This window comes from Macaca thibetana, chromosome 4, assembly GCF_024542745.1.
Source record: "Macaca thibetana thibetana isolate TM-01 chromosome 4, ASM2454274v1, whole genome shotgun sequence".
Lineage (NCBI taxonomy): Eukaryota > Metazoa > Chordata > Mammalia > Primates > Cercopithecidae > Macaca > Macaca thibetana.
This window is the reverse complement of record NC_065581.1, coordinates 33,663,059-33,688,957: the sequence shown is the minus strand read 5'-3', so window position 1 is coordinate 33,688,957 and position 25,899 is coordinate 33,663,059. Positions and strand designations below refer to the sequence as shown.

At 39.8% G+C, this 25,899-nt stretch overlaps 1 long non-coding RNA gene and 1 pseudogene across 7 annotated transcripts; both read left to right on the top strand.

Annotated features, from left to right (window-relative positions):
• The first annotated feature begins 1,800 nt into the window (after positions 1–1,800).
• On the top strand, positions 1,801–14,896 carry LOC126952834 (uncharacterized). Of its 7 annotated transcripts, XR_007725025.1 has the most exons (6): positions 1,801–1,867; positions 2,038–2,307; positions 2,793–2,890; positions 3,070–3,202; positions 4,491–4,591; positions 9,070–14,896. It is a non-coding gene; the product is annotated as an uncharacterized LOC126952834 (long non-coding RNA). The 7 variants fall into 7 exon arrangements; XR_007725024.1 differs by lacking the exon at positions 1,801–1,867 and having other exon boundaries at positions 1,876–2,307; positions 4,528–4,591; XR_007725028.1 differs by lacking the exon at positions 1,801–1,867 and having other exon boundaries at positions 1,876–2,307; positions 9,179–14,896.
• A 1,658-nt stretch (positions 14,897–16,554) lies between these two features.
• LOC126953359 (protein phosphatase inhibitor 2-like) lies at positions 16,555–18,654 on the top strand (annotated as a pseudogene).
• Positions 18,655–25,899: the final 7,245 nt, after the last annotated feature.

The window sequence follows — 25,899 nt, the reverse complement described above, 5'->3', positions numbered from 1 at the left end:
CCTCAGGCTGAGGGGCTCAGGCAACCTTTCATGTTGCATATGGCATAGGTATGTCTGCCTCACTCCAGAAGGGACCAGCCAATAGCCACCTACTTCTAAGGTCTAGTGCCCACAGACCTGGTGTTCATAAATTTAAGTTCTGGATTTAGGTCTCCTTTCCTGTAGCCAGGTGATCAGTGACAGGCAAAAATCAAGATCCCAGACTTCCGGAGTAACCTCATCAAGATTGAGGTAACAGCTCACATAGCTAGTGCATAGACAGATGCAGGTTACCTGGAGTCTGAATCTTGTACACATTTGGAGGCTCCCTTTGGGACTGCTGGGAAGCATGAAACATGGGATTTCACTCACCGTTGTGCTCACTATGTGTGATATTCCTATAGATTCATGTCTTCTACACACAGGCATTTTTGATCATTCTGAATTCTTGATTCCCATAAAAAATGAATACATAGTCATCATAGCATATGCTGCATTACTGAATATATATTTATGAGAGTCTCCAACACATCTTTACACGTCTGAGGAGTGGAAGAATTTCCCACAGATTAGTTTCTTGTTCCCCACATTTCAAACCTCATTTCTCTTCCACCTCTGGCACCGGGTGTGGTACGGCTCCTTAGTGCTCCATGCCAGAAGAAGTGGCACAGGGGTAAAGTTATTTCTGGTGGGGGGGGGGTATTTGGAGAAAAAAAAGGAAGAAGATTGCCGGGGAGTATACAGGGAGGGTTAGGAGAAATTCTGGAGATACGGTCCACTCAATGGAGGCACATATAACCAAGCTGAGAAACGACATAGTACACAACAGAATCGGGAGATGTGAAACCCAGACATCAATCTTCACCTGGGCATAGAGGAAATACTCAGATTTCCAAGCAGGTTCTAGGTTCAGAGGAGAGCGCGCTTGGTTGGAAGCGCTGGTCTTGCAGGATGGGGTGGGGGCGTTAATGCAAACTTCTGGTCCAGCACAGGTAGAAACAGACCAGATGTACGTAGCAGCTCAGAGGCAGCGGACTTGAGGGATGAAGACGTGAGGCCCAGAGGGTGGTGACTGGCAGAGAAAACAGCTGCCGGACACCAAGGCCACCTCGGGTTAAAGGGAACAAGTTGTACCCAAAAAAACACGGTGAAAATAGTAAGAATATCACCTGGAGAGTTCTCCTAAGACCCTCCCCAAGAACCTGGATTCTTTAACAATCCCTCCAGAGCAGGGACACTCAGAATACATACATCTCCCACAAAGTAAAGTGTCTGAAGGCCTGGGCAGACCCTTCTTCCTCCCCTTCTCTCTCCTCCGTCGGCCGGCCCGGAGGAGGGTCAGGGATGAGAACTACTCTCACTGCTGTCCCCCACCTCACCGCCAACGAGAGAGGAATCTAGAGGTCTGTATCCCTCCTTCACCACCCCGCCCGAGCGCCTTCTGGAAAACACAATCACCGTCCCAAATCTCACCCAGCAACTGCATCCAAGCGCTTTCTCCAAGTGTTCGGGGAGCCGCCGGAACTCTTCCAGGCAGGCGTTCCCGGATTCTGTACAATAGGCACCCCGCCCTTGGGGTTTTGAGCCGCAGTGTCTGCCTCTGTCCAAGTATCCAGCCTCAGGTGCAGACCTTTCAGGGCCGGCGGCGGGAGGCGCAGACAGGGAGGACCCCCTCAGGCGTACTGCAGCCCCGGCTGCCGCGCCAGAGAGTTTGCATCCTTGGGAACCGCGGACGTGCCTGGGCGCTCCAGCTCCGCGCGCCTCAGACGCTGAGGCTATGATTGGCCTGGCTGAACGTCAATCAGGGCTCGGCGCCGTGGAGGCGGGACGAACGCCGCGGGCCGAGCCTGCTTAACTCCCTGCCGGGTTATTCTCTGCCACTTCTAAGGTAGGCAAACGCCTCCGAGTCCCTTAGGGGGATCCCCGCGGCGGCCTGAGATGCTCCGCGCCAGGTCGTCGCGCCCTTGCGCTGGCTGAAGTAGGAATTGGCTCTGGAGAGTCTGCGTTGTTCCTGGTCCCAGGGCCGTGATCCCGATACTGCGCTTCCCGCTCCTCCAGTCGCAGCCCCCAGGCTCCGTCTTCTCCTGCGTGGCGCTGGAGAAACACCCGAAAGAGAGAGTCCTAGAATGTCTGCTGTGGCCCTGCGACCTGACTGCCACCTTCCAGGACTCTAGCCCTGGCTCCTTCTAACCTTCTCGCCCCTCAGTGCCCCAGGGAGGCTGCTGTGCCAACAATTATTCATCAGCCGGAAGAAAAGGAGGTGCCAGTGTTAGGCGCAGAAGAGGTTTGGACCAGAAAAGCTGGAGAGGGGCAAGAAAGGAAAGAGGGGTTAGAGGGAAGGCGGAAAAAGTGGGGAGGGGTAACAGCTCGAGCTTTTCCTCTAGGGTAGTTTGTCTTCTCTCGGTCCCGCCTCCTCTGCTTCTTGCCTCAGTTCCCCACTCCCACCCGTGCACCTCTGCGGCAGGCGTGTGAAAGAAGTGGGGGGGGGGGGCTTTTGGTCGGGATATCTGGTCCTCCAGACCCTACAGCCTTGGCTGAGAACTTACTTAAGCCCACTCCAACTGACTTGATAAATAAGAATCTTGACCAGTCCAATGGTAGGTAGAAATGAGGGACATCATCTGTCCCTGAACAGAATAACCCGAAATCGCAGGTCCCATGGATGTGGGAATCCACAGCACTGACTGCGCTCCTAAGGCTCGTAAGTCCACTTCTGAACCTCATCTAAGACCCTGAAAGCCAGACTAGGGATACATTTTTTTATTATTATTACTATTTTTTTATTTGAGACGGGGTCTCCCTCTGTCGCCCAGGCTCGAGTGCAGTCGTGCGATCTCGGCTCACTGCAACCTCCGCCTCCCGGTTTCAAGCGGTTTTCGTGCCTCGGCCTCCCGAGGAGCTGGATCTACAGGTGCGCACCACCACACCTGGATAATTTCTGTATTTTTAGTAGAGACAGGGTTTCACCATGTTTGCATAGCTTGTCTCGAACTGTTGACCTCAAGTTATCCTCCCGCCTCTGCCTCCTAAAGTGCTGGGATTACAGGCCTGAGCCTCCTCGCCCGTCTTATATGTTGGATCTTTTCCCAGACCTCCTCCTCAGATGTGGACCGTACAGATGATGCTCCATCGGTTACTCTGATCCTGGCTTTGGGACTGCCAGATAAAACTGGGAGAAACCCTACATTTACTCTTACTGTAACGTATTGGCTTGAAACTGCAGGTCAGAATCCATTTATGTTGAGATCAAAAGACTTTTTTTTTTCCAAGTAGAATGAAATAGAATAAAATAGAATTGAAAATACTTGCCTGCATCACAGGTAATGAGAGTAACTATAGTTTCATGAAACTTTTGTTTCAGTTAAATATGTTTTTGCATGTGTTCATGTGTACTGGGAGGAGATATATATTCCATGTATATATGTAGAGAGGTGGAAATGAACAACAAAACTCCATAATTGTTCTTATTTTCTAATAGTTCTTGATTTTGAGTAAAAATAATTAAGAACAAAACGTTGAGCCAGCTAAAGAAAGATCAGAGTCAAGCAGGCTCTCATTGGGGCCTAAATAGAGGTTCATCTTATTTGGCCTTTTTTTTTTTTTTCCCATCTCGTGGGCTCCTTTTAAGGCCCAGCAAGGAATTACCCTCCCCCGACTCTCTCTGCTTGGTTCAGCCATTCAGCCGTCTCTCAGGCTCTTTGATTAATAAAATGTCCAGTAGAGCTATTTTATCCTATGCATGTATGGGAAGACAGCAATGCCAGTGATTCTTTTCTGATTTGATAGAAAATTCACAAATCACGTTATCTTTTGAAGCTTGAGATTTTAAACTCAAACATTATCACCAGAGAACTAAATTATTAAGAAAGATGAGTGGTCAAAAGTATAGATGTTTTACAGGTTAGGGGTCATTTTGTCAGGTCCTGTCCAAAATATCTGAAGTCTAGGGGTTTGAAAAATTGTTAGAAATAACCATTTATGACAACAGTTTTCATTTATTGTTCTCCCCAGCTTCAGGAGAAGGCGAGAACATTTTTTTCCTTCTTGCTGAGAATTTTTTCACCAGGATTTCAAGGCTAAGAACTGAAATTCCAGCATTGACATTGAATTAAAAAGAAGCAAGCCCTTTTAGGAAGTCAAATTTTATTATATGAGATGGAATATAATATTGAGATTACTTATTACTTAGGCATGGTATGGGGGGGCTTTTAACAACAGATCAAAAAAAAGTTGAAAGGATAGGAGTGAAATAAAGCAAACTCATTATTCAGAGATGATACAATTGTCTACAGAGAAAAATAATCTAAAACATAAGAATTAAGAGTTTGGCACAGTTGGCTAAATATATAAAATATTGCATTTTCTATAAAAACAAAGAAGTGGAAATGTGATTAACTGGTTAATAAAATATAACAAATTTACAGTACAGTTGACCTTTGAACAACATGGGCTTGAACTGTGCAGGTCCACTTATATATGATTTTCTTCTGCCTCTGCCACCCTTGAGACAGCAAGACCAACTCCCCTCCTCCCCTTCCTCCTCCTCAGCATATTCACCATGAAGACATGAGGATGAAGACCTTTATGATGCTCCACTTCCACTTAATGAATAGTAAGTATATTTTTTCTTCTTTATGATTTTTTAAATAACATTTTCTTTACTTTTCTGAGACAAGGTCTTGCTCTGTTGCCCAGGCTGGAGTGCAGTGGTGTGATCATGGCTCACTGTGACTTCAACCTCCTGGGCTCAAGCAATTCTCCACCTCAGCCTCCCAAGTAGCTGGGACTACAGGTGCATGCCACCCTACCTGGTTAAATTTTTAATTTTTTGTAGAGATGGGGTCTCGCTATGTTGCTGAGGCTGGTCTCAAACTCCTTGTCTCAAGCAGTTCTCCCGCCTCAGCCTCCCAAAGTGCTGGAATTACAACCATGGGCCACCGCACCTGGCCAACATTTTCTTTTCTGTGGCTTACTTTATTGTAAGAGTACAGTATATAACACATACAAATATAAAATATATGTTAAATAACTATGTTATTGGTAAGACTTCTGATCAACAGTAGGCTATTAGTAAAGTTTTGGAGGAGTCAAAAATTATGTGCAGATTTTTTACTGCACAGGTGGTCAGCACTGCTAGCCCTCGCATTGTTGAACGGTCCACTGTAATCAGGAATAAATTCTCAAAAAGGAAAGGCATGCAAGATCTTAGTGGGGAAAATTAAAATCATTAAAAGAAGTTGAAGAAGTACTGCACAGATGGAGAGATATATTCATGGTTAGAAAGCATCAATATCATAAAAATGCCAGTTTTCCCCAATGTGATCTATAGTTTCATGCTGTTTCTAGAAAAATTTCAACAAAATGTTTTATAGAATTGGGCACAATGATATTAAAATGAAACGAAGGAACACAAGTTCAAGAAGAGCCAAAATACCATTGAAAATAAAGAGGAAGTTGGGGAATTTTCTGACTACATGAGAAGATATATACACCACTGGATTTAAGACCATGTGCTATTATTGGTGAGAGGGGAAGTAGACGACTGGGCCAATAGAATAGAATGGAAAGAGCGTCAGGACCCCTTGTATATGAAGAATGGTCATTAAAGACCAGTGGGTAAAGGACGTATAATTCAGTAAGTTTGAATTTATGACACTGGATTAATGGATATATATACATCGTAATAAATTCCAGATGAACTAAGGACCAACATATTGAAGGCAAAACTGTAAAACTTTTAAATGAAAATGTGAAAGAAATATTTGTATGACTTCAAAGTAGAAAAATATTTATTAAAAAGATACACATTTTAAAAACAAAAATGTATAAGAAAAGATGAATAAATTTGACCACATTAAAATTAGAAACTTTTATCAAAATATACTCTAAAGAAAAAAAAGCCACAAACTAAACTTATATCACACATAATTTACATAGGATCAGTATCCAGAACATCTAAGAATAGCCCCAGAAGAAAATGATCAAAAGATGTGAAAGGGCAGTTCACAAAAAGGGATATATAAATGACCAATAAATATACAAAAGTGAAGCTCACTCACAATAGTTATCAGAGAATTGTGAATTAGAACAGTCCTTGAAATAACATTTTAAAATCACTAAATAGACAAACATTGAAAAGTCTAACATTATCAAAAATCGATGAGGATATAGGGTGAGGGAAACTCATACTCTGATGGTGGACTTCCAACTGAAATAATCTGCTTGGAAAAAAAATTAGCATTTTGTAAAGTTGAAGCTGAGTATATCCTAAAGCACAGCAGCTCTACCCTTAAGTATATATGCACCTTAGGGAAATTATTGAATAAGGCACCAAGAGCAATGTGCAGGAAAAGTCACGAGAGCATTCTTTGTAATTGGAAAAAGCTGGAAACAACTCAGTGTCCATTTGCAGGTAAACTGATGCACAGATTTTGGCATAATAATGTGGAATTCTATGCAACATCAAGATCAGTGGAATACAGATACAGTAATAAACTTGCATAATTCTTAAAATCATGTTGAATGAAGAAAACAAGTAACAGAAAAATACATTGTGATATTAATTATGATGTTAATTTGTTGTCAGAAACAAAGACAATATTTACTATGATGAAAGCAAGATAATGATCAACTCCAAATTTGGAATAATAGTTGCATTTTGCAGAGAGGAAGGGAGATTCTAAGGGAAGACAAACACAGGAAACTTTAATGTTAAGGGTAGATATATATGCATTTGTAATGCCCATTTATATCACTGCATTAAATCTAAATTTTTCTGCTTCTCAGTGAAGATGGTGTGTGTGTGTGTGTGTGTGTGTGTATTTGCTGTTCAAAAAGTGCTGGTGGCAATGGCTTATACCTGTAGTCCCAGCACTTTGGGAGGCCAAGGAGGGAGGATCACTTGAGCCCAGGAGTTTGAGATCAGCCTGGGTAACATAGCGAGACCCTATCTCTACAAAAATAAAAAAATTAGCCGGGCGTGGTTGTGCTTGCCTGTAGTCCTACCTACTCAGGAAACAGGTGCAAGGATTGCTTGAGCCTGGAAGATTAGGTTGCAGTAAGCCATAGTCGCACCACTGCACTCCAGCCTGAGCGGCAGAGTGAGACCCTGTCTCAAAACAAAAACAAAAACAAAAAGCACCTAAAATCAGATGACACCGAGTGATTAAAATAAACCAATGGACAATGATAAACTCAGGCAACTGCTAACAAAAATTAATTATGGATAGAAATACCGTCTTACTCCATTTTGTGCTGCTATAACAGAATATCCAACTGGATAATTTACAAAGAACAGATTGATTTATTACAGTCCTAGAGGCTAGGAAGTCCAAGGATGAGAGGACTGCATCTTGCAAAAATCTTCTGGCTGCCTCATACTATGGTGGGAGGCAAAAGGGATAAAAAGAGAGAGTGGAGAGAGGAAAAGAGAAAAAGAGCGTGCCCAAGTGCAACAGGTTGAATTCACAGGCTTTTAGCCTTTTTGTATTGGCACTAATTCATTTATGAGGATGGAGTCATTGTGACCTAAACACCTGTCATCATTAAGCCTCAGCTACCAACACTGTTGCTTTGAATATTACATTTCCAACATATGCTTTTTTGGGGACACATTCCAACCATCGCAAATACTAATATTGAACAAAGTAGAATAAATTATGAAGAAATTTTTCAGTGTCAAAGAAGGATACTTTATTATGCTAAAATGTACAGTTCACCAACTGCTCATAAGTAATTTTTTTTTTTTTTTTTTTTTTTTTTTTTTGAGAGGGAGTCTCGCTCTGTCGCCCAGGCTGGAGTGCAGTGGCGCGATCTCGGCTCACTGCAAGCTCCGCCTCCCGGGTTCACGCCATTCTCCTGCCTCAGCCTCCTGAGTAGCTGGGACTAGAGGCGCCCGCCACCCGCGCCCGGCTAATTTTTTGTATTTTTAGTAGAGACGGGGTTTCACTGTGGTCTCAATCTCCTGACCTTGTGATCCGCCCGCCTCGGCCTCCCAAAGTGCTGGGATTACAGGCGTGAGCCACCACGCCCGGCAAGTTATAAGCCTTTGTATCCTAAACAAGTCTTTGAAATTTAGGGGAAAAAATGTGGTTTGTTAGGAAGGATAAATTGACACATTTAAGAGCTTTTAGCATACTTTTAAACTAAACTGTCATATCAAATTTTAAAATAATATGAATGTAAGATATTTTACTAAAGCAAATAATGATCTTAAGTTGTCAAATATTTATAAAATTATGTACTCAACAAATAGTGAATACATATTTTTCTAAACATAACGCATTAAACCACAAAGTAAATAGAAATTAGAAACTACACAGGCTATATTCTCTCACCAGTATAAAATACATACATAGAAAAACAAAACAAAATGAAAATAAAAGAAAACAAAACCTCACCAAAACAATACTAACAAGAAAGCCTCCACTTGGAAACTTAAAAACATCTCACTAATTTTTGGGTTGAAAAGGAAGTCAAAATTGCAGTTCAAGGGAGTTTGTTTTTGCTAGGAATATGGAGGGAATTCAGAATTCATTTCTCTGTATAGTACAGCAAAGAGAATGAAAAAGAAAACCACACAAGAACTTCATTTTTAGTGAAACTAGGAAACAGAAAGTATGCTTACATCCCAAATTGCATGCCATTTGTGCTTAAAGCAACGGAGAGCATCAAAGTGTGGAGGAAACTAGTTGTGCAGGATCTCGGAAAGGGCCCGAAAATATTCTCTCTCTAAGAGTAGAAGCCAGCCTAGGTTGGAGCTGTTGGCAGTTGGCCTGAGCTACAGTGAGGCCCAGATGCTGGGGGAGGCAGAAGAAGGCCCACATGTTGGGGGAGCAGACATTGTTTTGGAAGTTCCAAGGTGGCAGATAACAAAGGATCCCTCTGGAATGCAGGGAGCTATAACACTGTGGTAGGATCCTTGCTGAAATAGATTAGATTCTCAAAGTTGGAAGAAACATGGATGCAGCATATTTTAAGATAAAGTTCACTGGTAGTAATAAAGGATTGATCCTTCGGTTGTAAAACCTAGGAGGTTACTATCGCCCATGTCTTCTCTCACCACCTCATCATCCCACCCCCATCCAACAGGAACCTTCCACTAATATCTGGTCCAGGAATGCTCAATTCATTCAGAATAAGTAGGAAAAGAAATGGCACAGTTCCACATAAATATGCCTTAAGAAAATAATGTTTACAGAAAGCAGCAAGATTTCCCTCCAGAAGTAATGAAGCAGCCTCAGCCATGAAGATCATGGAGCCAAAAGGAAGACCTTCAGCAGAAGCAGTTGCGAGCCAAAGAGGTCCAAGGGCACTGAGGAAGGAGCCAAGTGGTAAGGGCCACCACTGGCTGGGATCCAGGATGCCCAAGTGGGAGAATGAGCAAGCCAGAGAGTGCTTGGTCTAGGGATTAAGGAAAGCACACAGGAATAGGTTGGACACCAAATTTGAAAATGAACAGTGAGAAAAATGCTGTGGTGACGAGGATCGAAATGAAGTAACAGAACAATTAAAATTACGTGATCCAGGGACAGAGATTTGAATCCATAAACAGGCCTGTGTTGCCCATTAGTCACAAGGGGAGCGGTGAGCCATTGTTAAAATGCCAAGGATTCCCAATGCAATTTACTTGGAACTTTGCCCAGCGATGAAGGAGTCTGACTTGTCTTTTCTGTAATAGTTAGAATCAAAGAAAAATAAAGCACAGCTGGTGGGAGGGTGCGAAGCAAGCATCATGAACCAGGGTCTAATTCAAGGATCAAACTGCTGTCCAGTTCTGGCAGATTTTGGATTGCAAGGGGAATAAAACTGAGAGGCCATATTGGCACCTAGGCACAGTGAGGTGAGTCTGGCCACCCATTTTAACAAACCCCTGCAAAATGATACAGGTGTTTACTAGAAACCGCCTCTGGCCTCTGGAAAAAAAGAAACAGCATCTCCTGGGTGAGAATATCTGGGTCTCACACCTATTGACCAGGTCAGAGATAGGGTTCAGTTGGGGATGGGATATAATAAAAGGCATGGGTAAAGAAACTGGGCAGAGGCATAGTGCCTGCATGTTGGAGGTTAAGGAGGGAATTCAGTTCAGAATTCATTTTCCTATATATATTACAGCAAAGGTTAAGTTTGGAGGTTAAGTAAGGATGCTGCAGCTCACTCGTGGCTGCTTTTCCTTCAGAGTACTCATCCCTCAGCTTACCCAGGGGGACTCAAAGAGAGGAATGTGTGTGTGTATGTCTATCTACCTATCCATCCACCTTCTAATCTACCTAAATCAATCACTGTGTGTATCTATTCCAACCACAATGGACCCCTATCATTCAATTTCATTTAGTGGTACATCTCAGGCCAGTTTACAGAAAAGCTGTAAAGGGCTGTAAAACGCTGTATGAGAACATAATCTGAAAAGCGTTGCTCAAAAGAGCATACTATGTATTATTTGGCATTTACGAAGAAATTAGATTTCACACTGAACTAGTTAATAAAGATTTATAACTACAAATGGGCTGCAGCATGTGATTCTGAACTTGACTATTTCCTTCTGCCCTTCAGTTTCAGACTGTGATACGGATTGTGATTCTCTACCACCCCCTAGTGGAAATTCATTCATTTCTTTTTAAGTCCTGTTTCTTCTTAAAAATTACATATAAAATTACCTAGAGAATGTCTGGATTCACTCTTGTTATAAAAGGTTCAAACCGGCCGGGCGCGGTGGCTCACACCTGTAATCCCAGCACTTTGGGAGGCCAAGGCGGGCGGATCACGAGGTCAGGAGACAGAGACCTTCCTGGCTAACACAGTGAAACCCTGTCTCTACTAAAAATAAAAAAAAATTAGCCAGGCATGGTGGTGAGCGCCTGTAGTCCCAGCTACTCGGGAAGCTGAGGCAGGAGAATGGCGTGAACCCGGGAGGCGGAGCTTGCAGTGAGCCTAGATCGCGCCACTGCACTCCAGCTTGGGCTACAGAGAGAGACTCCGTCTCAAAAAAAAAAAAAAAAAAAAAAAAAAAAAAAAAAAAAAAAGGTTCAAACCATACAGAAGGGTATGGAGTAAAAAGGTCTACTTTGTTTCTCCCTCCTCCCCATTCCATTCTAGGTCCCAAAGGTAACTGTGTTATGCTAGGATATTTCCTGTGCTTTTACACGTTCTAAGTGTATGGCAGGAAAAATCCTCAGACATCAACTGAAGATTTCTACAACTGCGTCTTTCTACAATAAAGGCAGATAACACATTTCCCCTCATGCAGTGGGAGACAGATCACAGGAAAACAGCAATGACCAAAAGATTAAGATTTTTCATTTAAAAATTTACATTTGAAAACCATGGTAAGGCAGGTGTGATGGTCACATGCCTTTAACCATTTAGGAGGCTAAGGCAGGAAGACTGCTTGAGCCCAGGAGTTCAAGACCAGCCTGGACAACATGATGAGACTCAGTCTCTTAAAAAAAAAAAAAAAATTAGCTGGGCATGGTGGCACTCACTTGTGGTTTCAGCTACTCAGGAGGCTGGGGCAGGAGGATGACTTGGGCACGGGAGGTTGGGGATACAGCGAGTCGTGTTCGGGTCACTGTACTCCAGCCTGGGTGACAGAATGAGACCCCGTCTCAAAAAAATAAATAAATAAAATAGAAAACCCAGTAGAGGCAAAATGAAAGAAAGGTCTTTGGAGATGAAAAATCTTAGATTACAAGATATCTGAAGCCAGCACTTGTTCCATAAATAATAGATTTGGAAAGAACTCTGGATAATCTTAGAGCCAATTTTCTTGCTGTGGAAGTGATAAGAATCCACAGGCTGAAGAGAGGAATGAGTGTCAGGAACTGGTTTGGGGGTCTTGCACTCTGTAATCTAGTTAAACTGTGTGACAGAGGGTCAGTGCCTCCTCCAACTCAGATATTTTGGGCATACAAGGGTGGGATCAAAGAGTGTGCTGTTTCTGGTCTACGGAATATTACAATTTTGAACAAAATACAAATGTTTCTGACAGTTTCTAAACTCTGTTTGCTAAGTACTCAATAGAATGGACTGTCATCCAGGCTGGGTAAGGAGAGATCTTGACAAGGAAAGGAAGGAATCAGGGTTTCATGAGAGACAGGGTTCTGGGGATCCAAGCATCACGATGAGGTCATGGCTAAGTTTTCTCTTGGTTAATGCAAAGAAAAGTTGACCTTTACTGCTGTGAAGCAAATTAGAAGCTAGCCTGGGGTGCCTTAGTTTGGTTTCTTCCAGAAGCAGTCCCTGATACAAGGACATGAGTGAAAGTAATTTATTTTGGAGGTGCATGAAACTTCAGTATCAGTTGAGTGAAAGATAGATTGGGAAGGGAAAGCAGCCAACGAAGGATGAATGACTGGAACTTAATCCCCTGGGGAAATTCTGGGAAAGCACATGCTTCAGAGTTAACCCAGCCACGTAAGGAGGGAGTTGGGCAATTGTACATCAATTCCCATTGGCTGAAGGCTGCTGCCTGACATGTGAACTCTTCAGCCCTTCTAGTCTGCTGTGAGTCGGGCAGAGTGGCCCTTCTTGGCTTTGAGGAAGCCTTCAGGAATGATGCAAATGTCCAGCCAGTGTGCACTACAGTGGTAAGGCCCAAGGAACATGGCAGGTATTAGTAGCATCAGCCACACCAGGTCTGTTTCTAGTTGGAGAACCCTTAGATGGGCTGGAGCCTGTGATCTCTTACATCTATAATATCTGTGATCAGAATGGAAGAATTTTCTATTTTCTTTTTTTTCCAATTTTGCCCAAGTCTTCATAAAGTCTTGTTAAAACTTTGACGTCTTATTTTTACGTTCCTTTAATCAAGAATGACAGGCCTATGTCCAAATATAGGAGGATGTATTAGTTTGCTAGGGCTACCATAAGAAATACCACAGACTGAATGGCTTAAACAACATAAACTTGTTGCCTCATGGCTCTGGGGGCTAGAAATGTGAGATCAAGGTGTCAGCAGGGTTGGTTTCTTCTGAGGTCTCTATCCTTGGCTGGCAGATGGCTGTCTTTTCCCTGCATCTTCATATGGACTGTCCCCTGTGTATGTATGTCCTCATCTCTTCTTTATATGGATACTAGCTATATTAGGACCTACTTTCATAACCTCATTTTAACTTAATTATCTTTTTAAAGACTCTAACTCCAAAAAAAATTCACATTCTGAGGTACTGGGTTTATTCAACATTATGAATTCATAGGGGGACACGGTTCAGCCCAAAAAGAGGAAAATGGGGCAAAGGGAAAATTCTTCTCCATCTTCTTTCCTGTTCTCTCTCAAAGGCCAAGGGGAGTGAGAGCAACATTGGATCATGGAATCTTGGTTGCCCTGCAACTCAAGAGCTACCTGGCTTCAACATTAGCAGTGAGCAACAGCAGAGCTGAGAACAATGGTATAGAACTGAGTCACACTGAGTCAGGCCACATTTCCCAGGGTAATTTGCAAACCAGAATTCCAGATACAATTTTTATTCACTCAAACTTTCCACTCATGAACTTGTTAAATATATTTTGAAAAACTATGCACATCCTCATACATGTTTTTTAAATTTAACTTTTTTATTTTGAGATAATTAGAGAGTGACATGCAGTTGTAAGAAATAATACAGACAGAACCTTTTACCCTTTAATCCAGTTTCCCCAATGGTAACATCTTATAACACTTCAGTACAGTATTGCAATCAGGATACTGACATTTGTATCAATGTCGATTATTACAGTCAAGACAGTATTTTTGTCACTCCAGGTATCCCTTATCTTGCCCTTTTATGGTCAGTTCACCTCATTCCCACCCCCATCACTTCCTTAACCACTGGCAACCATGATTTTTTTTCTCTATTTCTGTACTTTTGTGATTTCAAGCTTGTTAATACACAATGTTATACAAAGGGATTGTGCTTTTTTTTGCTTTTCAATAAAGTTTATTTTATTTATTTATTTATTTTTTGAGACAGAGTCTCACTCTGTCACCCAGGCTGGAGTCCACTGGCACGATCTCAGCTCATTGCAACCTCCGCCTCCTAGGTTCAAATGATTTTCATGCCTCAGCCTTCCAAGTAGCTGGGATTACAAGCATGTGCCATCTTGCTCAGCTAATTTTTGTATTTTTAGTAGAGACGGGCTTCACCATGTTGGCCAGGCTGGTCTCGAACTCCTGACCTCAAGTGATCCGCCTGCCTCGGCCTCCCAAAGTGCTGGGATTACAGGCGTGAGCCACCATGCCCAGCCTGGATTGTGCTTTTGATGTCAAGCCTATGAATTCTTTGCCTGGCCCTACATCTCAAAGATTTTCTCCTATTTTTCTAAAATTTTAATAGTTTTACACTTTACATTTACTCTGTAATCCATCTTTTTTGTTTGTTTATCTGTTTTTAGAGATGGGGTCTTGCTATGTTGCTCAGGCTGGAGTGAAGTGACATGATCACAGTATGTAGTATGTAACATTTTGGGATTGGCATTTTTCACTCAGTATAACTCTCTGGAGATTCATGCAGGTTGTTGTGTGTATCAGTCATTCTTTTTTATTGCTGAGTATTATTTCATGGCATAAGTGTACAATAGTTGGTTTAACCATTTACCTGTTAAAGGATATCTGGGTTATCTTTGGCTACAATGAGTAAGCAGTTAGACAAACATTTGCATATAAGGTTTTGTGTGAAGGCATCATGTGTGCGTGTGTATTTGTGTGTGCAAGTTTTCATTTCTTGGGGCTAAATACCCAGGAATGCAGTTGCTGGGCAGGATGGTAGTAGTATGCTTAGTTCTTGGATTTGTTGTTGTTGTCGTTGGTTTTGTTTTGTTTTTAAGAAACTACCAAATCATCTTCCAGAGTGGTTGTACCTCATTTTATATTCCCACCAGAAATTATGAGTGATCCACTATCTCCTCTTCCTTGCCAGCATTTAGCATTGTCGCTTTTTTTTTTTTTTTTGAGATGGAGTTTCACTCTTGTTGCCTAGGCTAGAGTACAATGGCACGATCTCTGCTCACTGCAACCTCCACCTCCCGGGTTCAAGTGATTCTCCTGCCTCAGCCTCCCGAGTAGCTGAGACTACAGGCATGTGCCACCATGCCCAGCTACTTTTGTATTTTTAGTAGAGACAGGGTTTCTTCATGTTGGCCAGGCTGGTCTCAAACTCCTGAACTCAGGTGATCCACTCACCTTGGCCTCCCAAAGTGCTGGGATTACAGGTGTGTGCCACTGTGCCTGACCCATTGTCACTACTTTTATTTTAGTCATCCTGATAGATGTGGAGTGATATTTCATTGTGGTTTTAATTTGCATTTCCCTAATGGCTAATGATGTTGAACAACTTTTCATGTGCTAATTTGCCATTTTTATATCCTCCTTGGTGAAATATCACCTTAAGTCTTTTGCCTGTTTCCTAATTGGATTTTTAATGTGTTTTTTTTGTTGTTGTTGAGTTTTGAGAGTTCTTTATATATTCTAGATACTAGTCCTTTGTTCAATGTATGGTTTGCAAATATTTTCTCCTATTGTGTAGCTCATTTTTTCATTCACTTACCAGATCTTCACAAAGCAACAGTTTTACATTTTGATGAAATCCAATTTATCAGTTTTTCCTTTCATAGATCATGCTTTCGATGTCAAGCCTAAGAATTATTTGCCTAGACCTATATCTCAAATATTTTCTCCTATTTTTCTAAACTTTTAGTAGTTTTATGCTTTACATTTACTCCATAATCTTTTATTTATTTTAATTAATTAATTGTATCTGGTAAAGGTTAAGGTATTGCATTTCTCTGACAATTTTTTTTTTTGAGACAGAATCTTGCTTAGTCACTCAGGGTAGAGTACAATGGTGCTGTCACAGCTTATGACAGCCTTGAACTCCTGGGCTCAAGCAATCCTCCTGCCTCAGCATCCCAAGTAGCTGGGACTACAGGCAGGAGCCACTACACCAATAATTTTTCATTTTTGTGTATAGACAGGGTCTTGCTATCTTACCCAGGTTGGTCTTGAACTTCTGGACTCAAGCAATCCAATCCAGTTTGAATTAACTTTTGCATAAGGCGTGAGACTTAGGTCAAGGTTCATTTTTATTTTATTGTCTTGCCTATGGATGCCTAATTGTTCCATTTCACCATTGTTCAATTCACCATTTGTTAAAAAGGCTATTTTTCTTCCATTGACTTCTTTTTGCACCTCTTTCAAAAATCATTTGGGCAGACTGTGTGGGTCTTTTTCTACGTTCTGTATTTTGTTCCGCTGATTTGTGTGTCCATTCCTCTGCTAGTACCATACAGTCTTGATTACTGTAGGTATATAACAACACTTGAAATAGGGCAGACTGATTTTCAATCACTTTATTCTTCTTTTTCAAGAATGTTTTAGGCGTCGGCGTCGCTCCCGCCCTGGAGCTCTAGGCCCGCGTTTCCCCGCGAGCCGTGGGTCAAGCGCGGGCCGCTAAGGGTGCGCGAGGAGCCTCCACCCGTTCTGCGCTGGACCTGGCGTCGGGGTCGTTGTGTCCTGATAACCACTCCCGTACCCATTTCCGAGGCAGCAGGTGCAGCCGCTTTAGCCCTGAGCCGGCTCCGCGTCTGTCTGCTGGTCTCTGCTAATGCCGACCCTTCTCTTCGCGGTTCCCACGCCAAGCAGCGACCCAGAGCCAACAGCTGGAGCACCTGGCAGTGGCGGCCTCGACGGCCTCGCAACGGCTCGTCAAGGGGATCCTGAAGGACAAGACCTCTACGACCCCCTCTACGGTGGCGTCTGCCGAACCGCCCCGCGGGAGTGTCCACGAGGAGCTGAGCAAACAATCCCAGAAGTGGGATGAAATGAACATCCTGGCGACATATCATCCAGCAGACGAAGACGATGGTTTAATGAAAATAGATGAACCAAGCCCTCCTTACCATAGTATGATGGGTGATGATGAAGGTGCATGTAGTGATACAGAAACCACCGAAGCCATGGCACCAGATATCTTGGCTAAGAAATTGGCTGCTTGGAGCCAAAGTATCGGGTTCAGGAACAACAAAGCAGTGGAGAGGAGGATAGTGACCTCTCATCTGAAGAACGAGAAAAATAAAAGCGACAATTTGAATGAAAAGGAAGCGCCACTACAATGAAGGACTCAATATCAAACTAGCTGGACAATTTCAAAAGACCTACATGATGATGACGGAGATGAAGAAATGTTAGAGCCTGCAGGTGGAGAAAGCATGAATATGGAAGAATCAAATCAAGGATCTACTGTAAGTGACCAACAGCAAAACAAATCACGAAGTTCATAGAAGAGATTTGTTCAACACTGCAATTGTTTGTTAGATATGAACCCAGTTGCTATAATACATTGCTTCTTGTTCTCCACAAATCATGACTTAAGTACCAAAATGCATACCAGTTATTATATATTGCCAGTAATTAAATGATAACCTTAGAGACTGATTAGACCAAAATGAAAATGCCTGATATGTGTGTGTATATGTGTGTGTGTGTGTGTATATATATATATATATACACTTGTGCCTAGTACTTTACCACAAATACAGTGTAATACCATCAGTCCGAAACTGTATTGCTTTTGTAAAAACATTGCTTAACTTGTATATTATATAGCTTTTTATACTTTAGAAGTTCAACAGTATCTTTGGGGGGGAACTAATTTATTTTCATCATTCTAAATGTGGTGGTAGCTCTTATAAAGTTTGTTGATTTTTTTAAAATCAAAAGCCAATTGAACAACAGGATATATAGGTTGATAAATCTTCAGGCTGAATAGTATTTTAACACTTGTCTTCAACTTGATTTGTCTGTTTAATTGAAAAGGATTGTAAGAGTTACTGTTGCATTTTCTGGCCTACTACCTTTAAAATTCTTGTTGCGTTTCTTTGTGTTTATAAGGAAAGGACTGGACTTTTTCTCGACAAAATTAGCTTTTTTTCTCACAAATTATCAGGTTAAACTTGCACTGATGTCTGCTCTTTTTTTTTTTTTTTTAAATGTTTTTGGTACGCTGGGCAGACTTCAGTTTTTAAAAAAATAAGTATTGTAATATAGCTATCTCGGCATTCCCTTTAAATATCTGTCTTAACCTCCTGCTTTTATTTCCTACTCCTTTCCACACATATACACACAATCCTTTACCTTTTAAAGGATCATTAGGATTGTCACACATTAGGAAGTCTTTCTCTCATGTCATTTGCGGCAATATTGAAATTCTTATTTTAACCATCACTGTCTATTAATTCTTCTAATACATGAAGAAAATAGATTGAGTAGCAGCAGTACCCCATAGGCAGGAAATACAGTTTAACTGCTGGATTTCTATACCTCTCTGATTTACAGCTTGCTAATTAAATTGCTATTATTAGTTTGTCTGGCTTAATTAGACTTAAGAAAATAACTAACTGAGGGTTTTTGTTTTTTCAGTTTTTTTTTTTTTTTGCATGAGGAGAGAATTGTATGTAACCAGTGATATGATTATTCCTGAAGGTACAGACAGAAGTAAACCTGGGAACATTGTTTAATTTAAAAACTTTAATCCCTGCTATAAGGGAATATGATAATGTATACTATGACAAATGTACTTTATTCTTCTAACACAGTAAAGAATTACTTGGGAACTTTTTCCTGAAACTAAGTGCAGGAAAGCCCTGTGTGTCTTGGTTTTGTGATGGTTTCATTTCTAGCCATACAACTGATGGATTGTATACAATTTCTGTCAGTGCCAAAATAATCTGTTATATGAACAGACTTCTAAAATAATTTCTGTATATTATATATGTAAGAAGTCTTTTATTGAACAGCTTATCTTCCACTTGCAAGTTTATGGAAATATCAATATGTCAAAATAAATAAAAAGTGGGAGAATTCTTTGCTGTTAGAAGAATGTGCTTATTATTTTGATTTCTTAAATGGTATATCATCAAAGTACTGCTGATCTATAGTTGCAGTATTCTACTAAACACTTCAGCTAGTAATACCGCTGATTTAGAAACAAAACTCTTTATTTTTGCTTTCTGAATTTAGAATGCTGGGATTACCTGTTTAAGCCTGTTTTGGGGAATATAGAGATTAAGTCTGTACATACCTGTGCACATATATTCATGCACCCTCTGATTTTGGTTTTCTTGTTTTGAGTTGTTAGAAAGTATCCACTTACTCTTCTTTTTGTCGAAGTAGCTGTTTTAGAGAGAAGAAAAGGATAAGACTTTACATAGTTTATTCTTTCTGTGTTTTCTACAAACTTTTTTGAATTTCAAATCACAAGCAAACTAATTTTCTGATTTTTAGAAAGTAGATGATGATTTCAGAGGAGTAAGACATGCTAAACAGCATGCTCAGTAGAATTTTAGGTAGTCAAATGCAACTGAGAAAAAGTATTTTCAAGTCATAAGTTGCTAATTGATATGCTATGAACTAGTCAAAATATGAACCATATGATTCAAGTTAGATTTTCCTCTAGAGATGGATCTGAATGTTCAGTTCTAGCCAAGGTAGATTTTACTTTCAACTTTTTAATCAATATCACTTTCTGTGCTTAACTTCTTTGGTGTTACTTTGTCCATTTTCATTTGTCTAAAATTCTGCAGGGATGACTACAATTTGGCATAATGGTGTAAATGAATTGTTAAGGGTAACTTTAAGTTGAGATTAAAGCAAGATGCCATTTCCTCCATGTCTTTCATTTTGTTTATATTTTTTCCCTTTAAGTTAGTATACACTACACATACTGCAATAAAATATAATAATATGAAAAAAGAATATTTTAGATATTCTAGTTCCTTTGCCTTTCCATGTAAATTTTAGAATAATCCTGCCTATAATCAACAAATCTTGCAAAAATTTTGATTGGAATTGTGTTAAACTTGTATATCAGTTTGGGGAGAATTGACATATTTACTATGTTGAGTCTTCCAATCCATGAACAATATTGCTCTCTATGTAGATAGAGACTAAGTAGATCTTCTTTGATATCATTCACCAGCATTACATAGTTTTTAGCTTGCAAGTCTTGCATGTTTTGTTAGATTTACACATAAGTGTTTCATGTATTTGAGTAATTGGAAATAATATATTTATATTTTTGGGCCAGGCACAGTGGCTAATGCCTGTAATCCCAGCACTTTTGGAGGCCGAGGCGGGCTGATCACGAGGTCAGGAGATCGAGACCTTCCTGGCTAACACGGTGAAACCCCGTCTCTACTAAAAATACAAAAAATTAGCTGAGCGTGGTGGCGGGTGCCTGTAGTCCCAGCTACTGGGAAGGCTGAGGCAGGAGAATGGCATGAACCCAGGAGGTGGAGCTTGCAGTGAGCCGAGATCATGCCACTGCACTCCAGCCTGGGTGACAGAGCGAGACTCCATCTCAAAATAATAATAATAATAAAAATAACAATATTTTTGGTATTACCTGTTCATTGTGAGTATGTAGAAATATAATTGATACTGGTTTGTTTGTCCTGTATTCTGTTAATTTGCTGAAATCACATATTCTAGAAGTTTTTCTGTAGATTCCTTGTGATTTTCTACATAGACAATCATGTCACTTACAAATGGGAACTATTTATTTTTACTTCACAATCTGTATGCCTTTAATCTCCTTTTTCATGCCTATTGCACTGTCTAGAACTTCCAACACTGTGAATAAGAGTGGTGAGAGTGGACATTCTTGCCTTGTTCCTGATTGTAGGTAGAAACTATTCGGTCATTCACAATCAAGTATGTTAGCCATAGGATTTTTGTAGATGATCTTTATCAAGTAAAGAAAGATATTATCTACTCCTGTATTTCTGAGATTAAAAAAATAATGAATGTGTGTTAAAGTAGGTTAAATACTTTTTCTTCATTAATTGATATGAACAAGTAAATTTTCCTCTTCAGCCTGTAATGTGATGGATTACATTAATTACTTATGAATATCCAACCAGCTTTGCATCCCTGGGATAATTCTCACGTGGTCATTGTATATAATTCTTTTTATATATTGGTAAATTCCACTTGCTAATATTTAGTTAAAGATTGCTGCATCATGAGGAATATTAGTCTACAGTTTTCTTTTCTTCCCATTGTCATTGTTTGGTTTTGGTATTGGGGTAATTCTAGCTTTATAAAATAAACTGGGAAATGCTTCCTCTGCTTCTATTTTCTGGAAGAGATTGTTAATTGGTGTTAATTCTTTTTTAAATCTTTGGTAGAATGCTTCATTAAAACTATTTGTTCCTAAATATTTCCTTTTGTGAGTTTTTAAACTATGAATTCAATTTCCTTAATAGGTATAGAAATTTTTGAATTAATTATTTTATATTTAGTGAGTTGTGGCACTTTATATTTTTTGAGAAAATGATCCATTTCATTTAAGTGTCAAATTTATGTGTGTACAAATTGTTCATAGTATTATTTTATTATCCTTTTGATGTCTGTAGAATCTTTGGTGATATCCCATTTCATTTCATAGCTTCTATCTTCTGTCTTCTTTTTTTCTTTCTGAGTCTTACTAGTAGTTTGCCAATTTTATTAATCTTTCAGAGAGCCAGCTCTTTGCTTCTTTGATTTTTTTTGTTTTTGCTTTTGTTGTTCTGTTTTCAGTTTCATTGTTCTGCTGGCGTTTTATTTTGCTGTTCTTTTTCTAGATTCTTGAGGTGAAAGCTTAGATTATTGGTTTGAGACTTTTCCTCTTTTCCAACGTATGCAGTTAGTGTTTTAAATTTACTTCTCAAATGCAAATTAAAACCACAATGAAATGCCATCTCACGCCAGTCAGAATGGCAATTATTAAAAACTCAAGAAACAACAGATGCTGACAAGGTTGCGGAGAACCTTGTTTCTTTACATTGTTGATGGAATGTAAATTAGTTCAACCATTGTGGAAGACAGTGTGGCAATTCCTCAAAGATCTAGAACCAGAAATGCCATTTGACCCAGCAATCCCATGACTGGGTAAATGCCCAAAGGAATGCAAATCATTCTATTATAAAGATACACGCATGTGTATGTTCATTGCAGTACTATTCACAATAGCAAAGACATGGAATCAACCCAACTGCCCATCAATGACAGACTGGATAAAGAAAATGTACATATGCACCATGAAATACTATACAGCCATAAAAAGGAATGAGAGCCTGTTGTTTGCAGAGACATGAATGAAGCTGGAAGCCATATCCTCATCAAACTAATGCAGGAACAGAAAACCAAACACCACATGTTCTCACTTGTAAGTGGGAGCTGAACAATGAAAACACATGGACACAGGGAGGGGGAAAAACACACACTGGGGTCTGTCTGGGGCAGGGGTGGGAGGAGGGAGAGCATCAGGAAAAATAGCTAATGCATGCTTGGCTTAATACCTAGGTGATGGGTTGATATGTGCAGCAAACCACCATGGCACACGTTTACCTATGTAACAAACCTGCACATCCTGCACATGTACCCTGGAACTTAAAATAAATTTACCTCTTATAACTACTATAACTGTATCCCACAAATTCTGATATGGCATATTTTCATTTTTGTTTAGTTGTGTTTATTGTGTGTATTTTTAAAAAAATTTTCTTGAGACTTCCTCCTTGACCCATGTATTTCTAAGTGTGTTGTTTTGTCTCCAAATGTTTAGAGATTTTCCTGTTATTTTTCTGTTGTTGATTTCTGGTTTGGTTCCATTGTGGTAGGAGAACACTTTCTTTATGATTTTATTTAAAAAATTTGTTGGTGTTTGTTTTATTGTCTTAGATATGGTCTATCTTGGCATATATTCTGTAGGCACTTAAAAAAAATGTGTATTCTAGCTGGGTGTGGTGGCCCATGCCTGTAATCCTAGCACTTTGGGAGGCTGAGGTGGGTGGACCACCTGAGGTCAAGAGTTTGAGACCAGCCTAACCAACATGGTGAAACCTCATCTCTACCACCAAAAAAAAAAAAAAAAAAAAAAAAAAAAAAAAAAAATTAGCCAGGCATGGTGGCATGTGCTTGTAATCTCAGCTACTCAGGAGGCGGAGGCAGGAGAATTGCTCAAACCTGGGAGGCAGAGGTTGCAGTGAGCCGAGATTGTGCCATTGCACTCCAGTGTGGGCATTAAGAGCGAAACTCCATCTCAAAATAAATAAATAAATAAATGTGTATTCTGCCATGGAATACTATGTAGCCATAAAAAGAATGAGATCCTGTCTTCTGCAGGGACATGGATGGAGCTGGAGGCCATTATCCTTAGCAAACAACACAGGAACAGAAAACCAAATACTGCATGTTCTCACTTATAAGTGGGGGCTAAATGATGGAACACCATAGAGAGGAAAAACACATACTGGGGCCTATTGGAGGGTGGAGATTGGGAGGAGGCTGAGGATCAGAAAAAATAACTAATGGGTACTAGACTTAATTCCTGGATGATGAAGTAATCTGTAAAACAAACCTCCATGACACTAGTTTACCTATGTAACAGACCTGCACATGTACCCCTGAACTTAAAATAAAAGGAAAAAGAAAAAAAAAAGAAAAAGAAAATCTTGTGGAATCTACTGAAAGCAAGGAAAAAGAAAAGAATGTATTTTTTGTTGTTGATTGGAGTGTTCTATAAATGTTGATTAGATCTTATTGTTTGATGTTGCTTATTCTTCTATGTTTTTTCTCAATTTTTGTCTATTTGTTTAATCAATTGTTGAGAGAAAACTACTGAAGTCTTCAACAATCACTGTTGATTTGCCTATTTTCTTTTCAGTTCTATCAGTTTTTGCTTTATGTAATTTGCAGCCCTGTTGTTTGGTGCATACATATGTAAGATTGCTGTGTCTTTTTGGTAGATTTACCCTTTTATCATTATATAGTGTCCCTACCCATTTCTAGTAATTTTCTTTGTTCTAAATTTATTTTAGAACACCTTTATTATTTATTATTTTTGCCTGATATGTTTTTCTATCCTTTAGCTTATGAACCGCCTATATCATTATATTCGAAGTGAGTTTATCATAAACAGCAAATGATTGACTTTTTTTTTTTTTCTTTTTGAGACGGAGTCTCCCTCTGTTGCCCAGGCTGGAGTGCAGTGGTGTGAAGTGGCGTGATCTCAGCTCACTGCAACCTCCAGCTCCCGGGTTCAAGAGATTCTTCTGCCTCAGCCTCCTGAGTAGCTGAGGCTACAGGCGTGTGCCACCACAGCTGGCTAATTTTTGTGTTTTTAGTAAAGACGGAGTTTCACCATGTTAGCCAGGATGGTTAACTCCTGACCTCGTGATCCACCCGCCTTGGCCTCCCAAAGTGCTGGGATTACAGGCATGAGCCACCTCTATTCTGCCAAGCTTTGTCTCTTATAATTGATGTATTTAGGCCATTTATATTTCCTATAATATTGTTATGTCCAGGCTTAAGTCAGACATTTTATTTTTTGTTTTCTGTTTGTTCTCTCTGTTTTTCATTTCTTTGTTTTCTTTTTCATTTTCCTAAATAATTTTAAAATTCCATTTTAATTTATCTATAGCTGTGTGTGTGTGTATATGTCTGTGTACCTCTTTGTATAGCTCTTTTAGTGGTTGTTGTAGGTATTACATTATATTTATGTAACTTATTTATTGTCATTAATTACCAGTCTGAGTGATGTGTAGAAATTTCTTCTCCCTTTATGTTTGTTTACCTTCCTTCATTTATAATTGCCTGTAATATTTTCTCTATATACATTTATAACCATATGATACAGTATTAAAAGTTTTTCTTCAACCCTATAATTTAGATAACTCAAGAGAAGAAGTAAAGTCCATTTTTTAACCCATATTTTTTCTTGCCATGTTCTTTCTTCCTTCCTGATGTTCCAACTGTCCTCAATTCAACTTTTTGGGTTTTTTTAGGGTAGACCTGTTAGTGACAAATTCTGTTAGTTTTCCCTCATCCGTGTATGTCTTAATTTCCTTGGATATTTTTGCTGATATAGTGTTCTAAGTTGACATTTTTTTTTCCTTTCAGCACTGGAAAAATGTGGTGACCTCCTTCAGGCTTACACAGTTTCTGATGAAAATTTTGCTCTGTCATTTTTTTCACCTGTTAGATGTCATTTATCTCTTACTGCTTTCAAGATTTTTTTTGTCTTTAATTTTTAGTTAATTACTATGGTTTTGGTGTGGCTTTCTTTGGGTTTCTCCTGTTTGGGATTCACTCACCTTCTTAAATCACTAGGTTTATATCTTCTGCCAAATTTGGGAAGTTTTCAACCATATTTATTTGATAATTTTTTTCAGATTCACTCTCTTTTTCCTCATTTTGGGACTCTGAGTATATGAACATTAAATCTTTTGTTATAGCCCCATGGGTCCCTGAGGCTTTGTCCATTTTTTTCAGTGTATTTTCTTTCTTTCCTTTGTTTAGACTGGATGACTGCTATTGTTCTCTCTTCAGGGTAGCTAATTCTTTCCTCTGTTCTCTCCTTCTGTTGCTAAGCTTATTTATTGTGCTTTTTATTTTGGCTATTGTACTTTTCAGTTCTAAAATTTCCACATTTTCTTCCCTATATATCCTATTTTTATGCTGAAACATCCTATTTTTTTCTTTTCTGATCTTTTCTTCTTCCTTTTTTTAAACCACAGAACTGGACATCCTATTTTTTCATTCTTTAAGTGTTAATTGCTCATCAAAGCATTTTAATAATGGTGGCTTTAAAATCTTCATCAGGCTTTTCTTTCCATTTTGGCATCTATTTTATTGTTTTTTTTTTTTTTTAAATTCAGTTTGAGGTATTCCTGGTTCCTGATATGACAAATAATTTCCAATTAAAACTTGGACATTTCAGGCATTATGTTATAAGGCTATTGGTCTTATTTAAACTCTGTTTTAGTTGGCTTCTTTTAACACCACTCCAGTAGGTAGGTGGATGAGCTTCATGACTCTAGGTAGGGGTAGGAGCCCAGGTTTCTCACTCTGCCTTCATTGACACCTCAGATAGGTCCCCATTATTACTGAGTGGGGAGAGAAATTCTGCC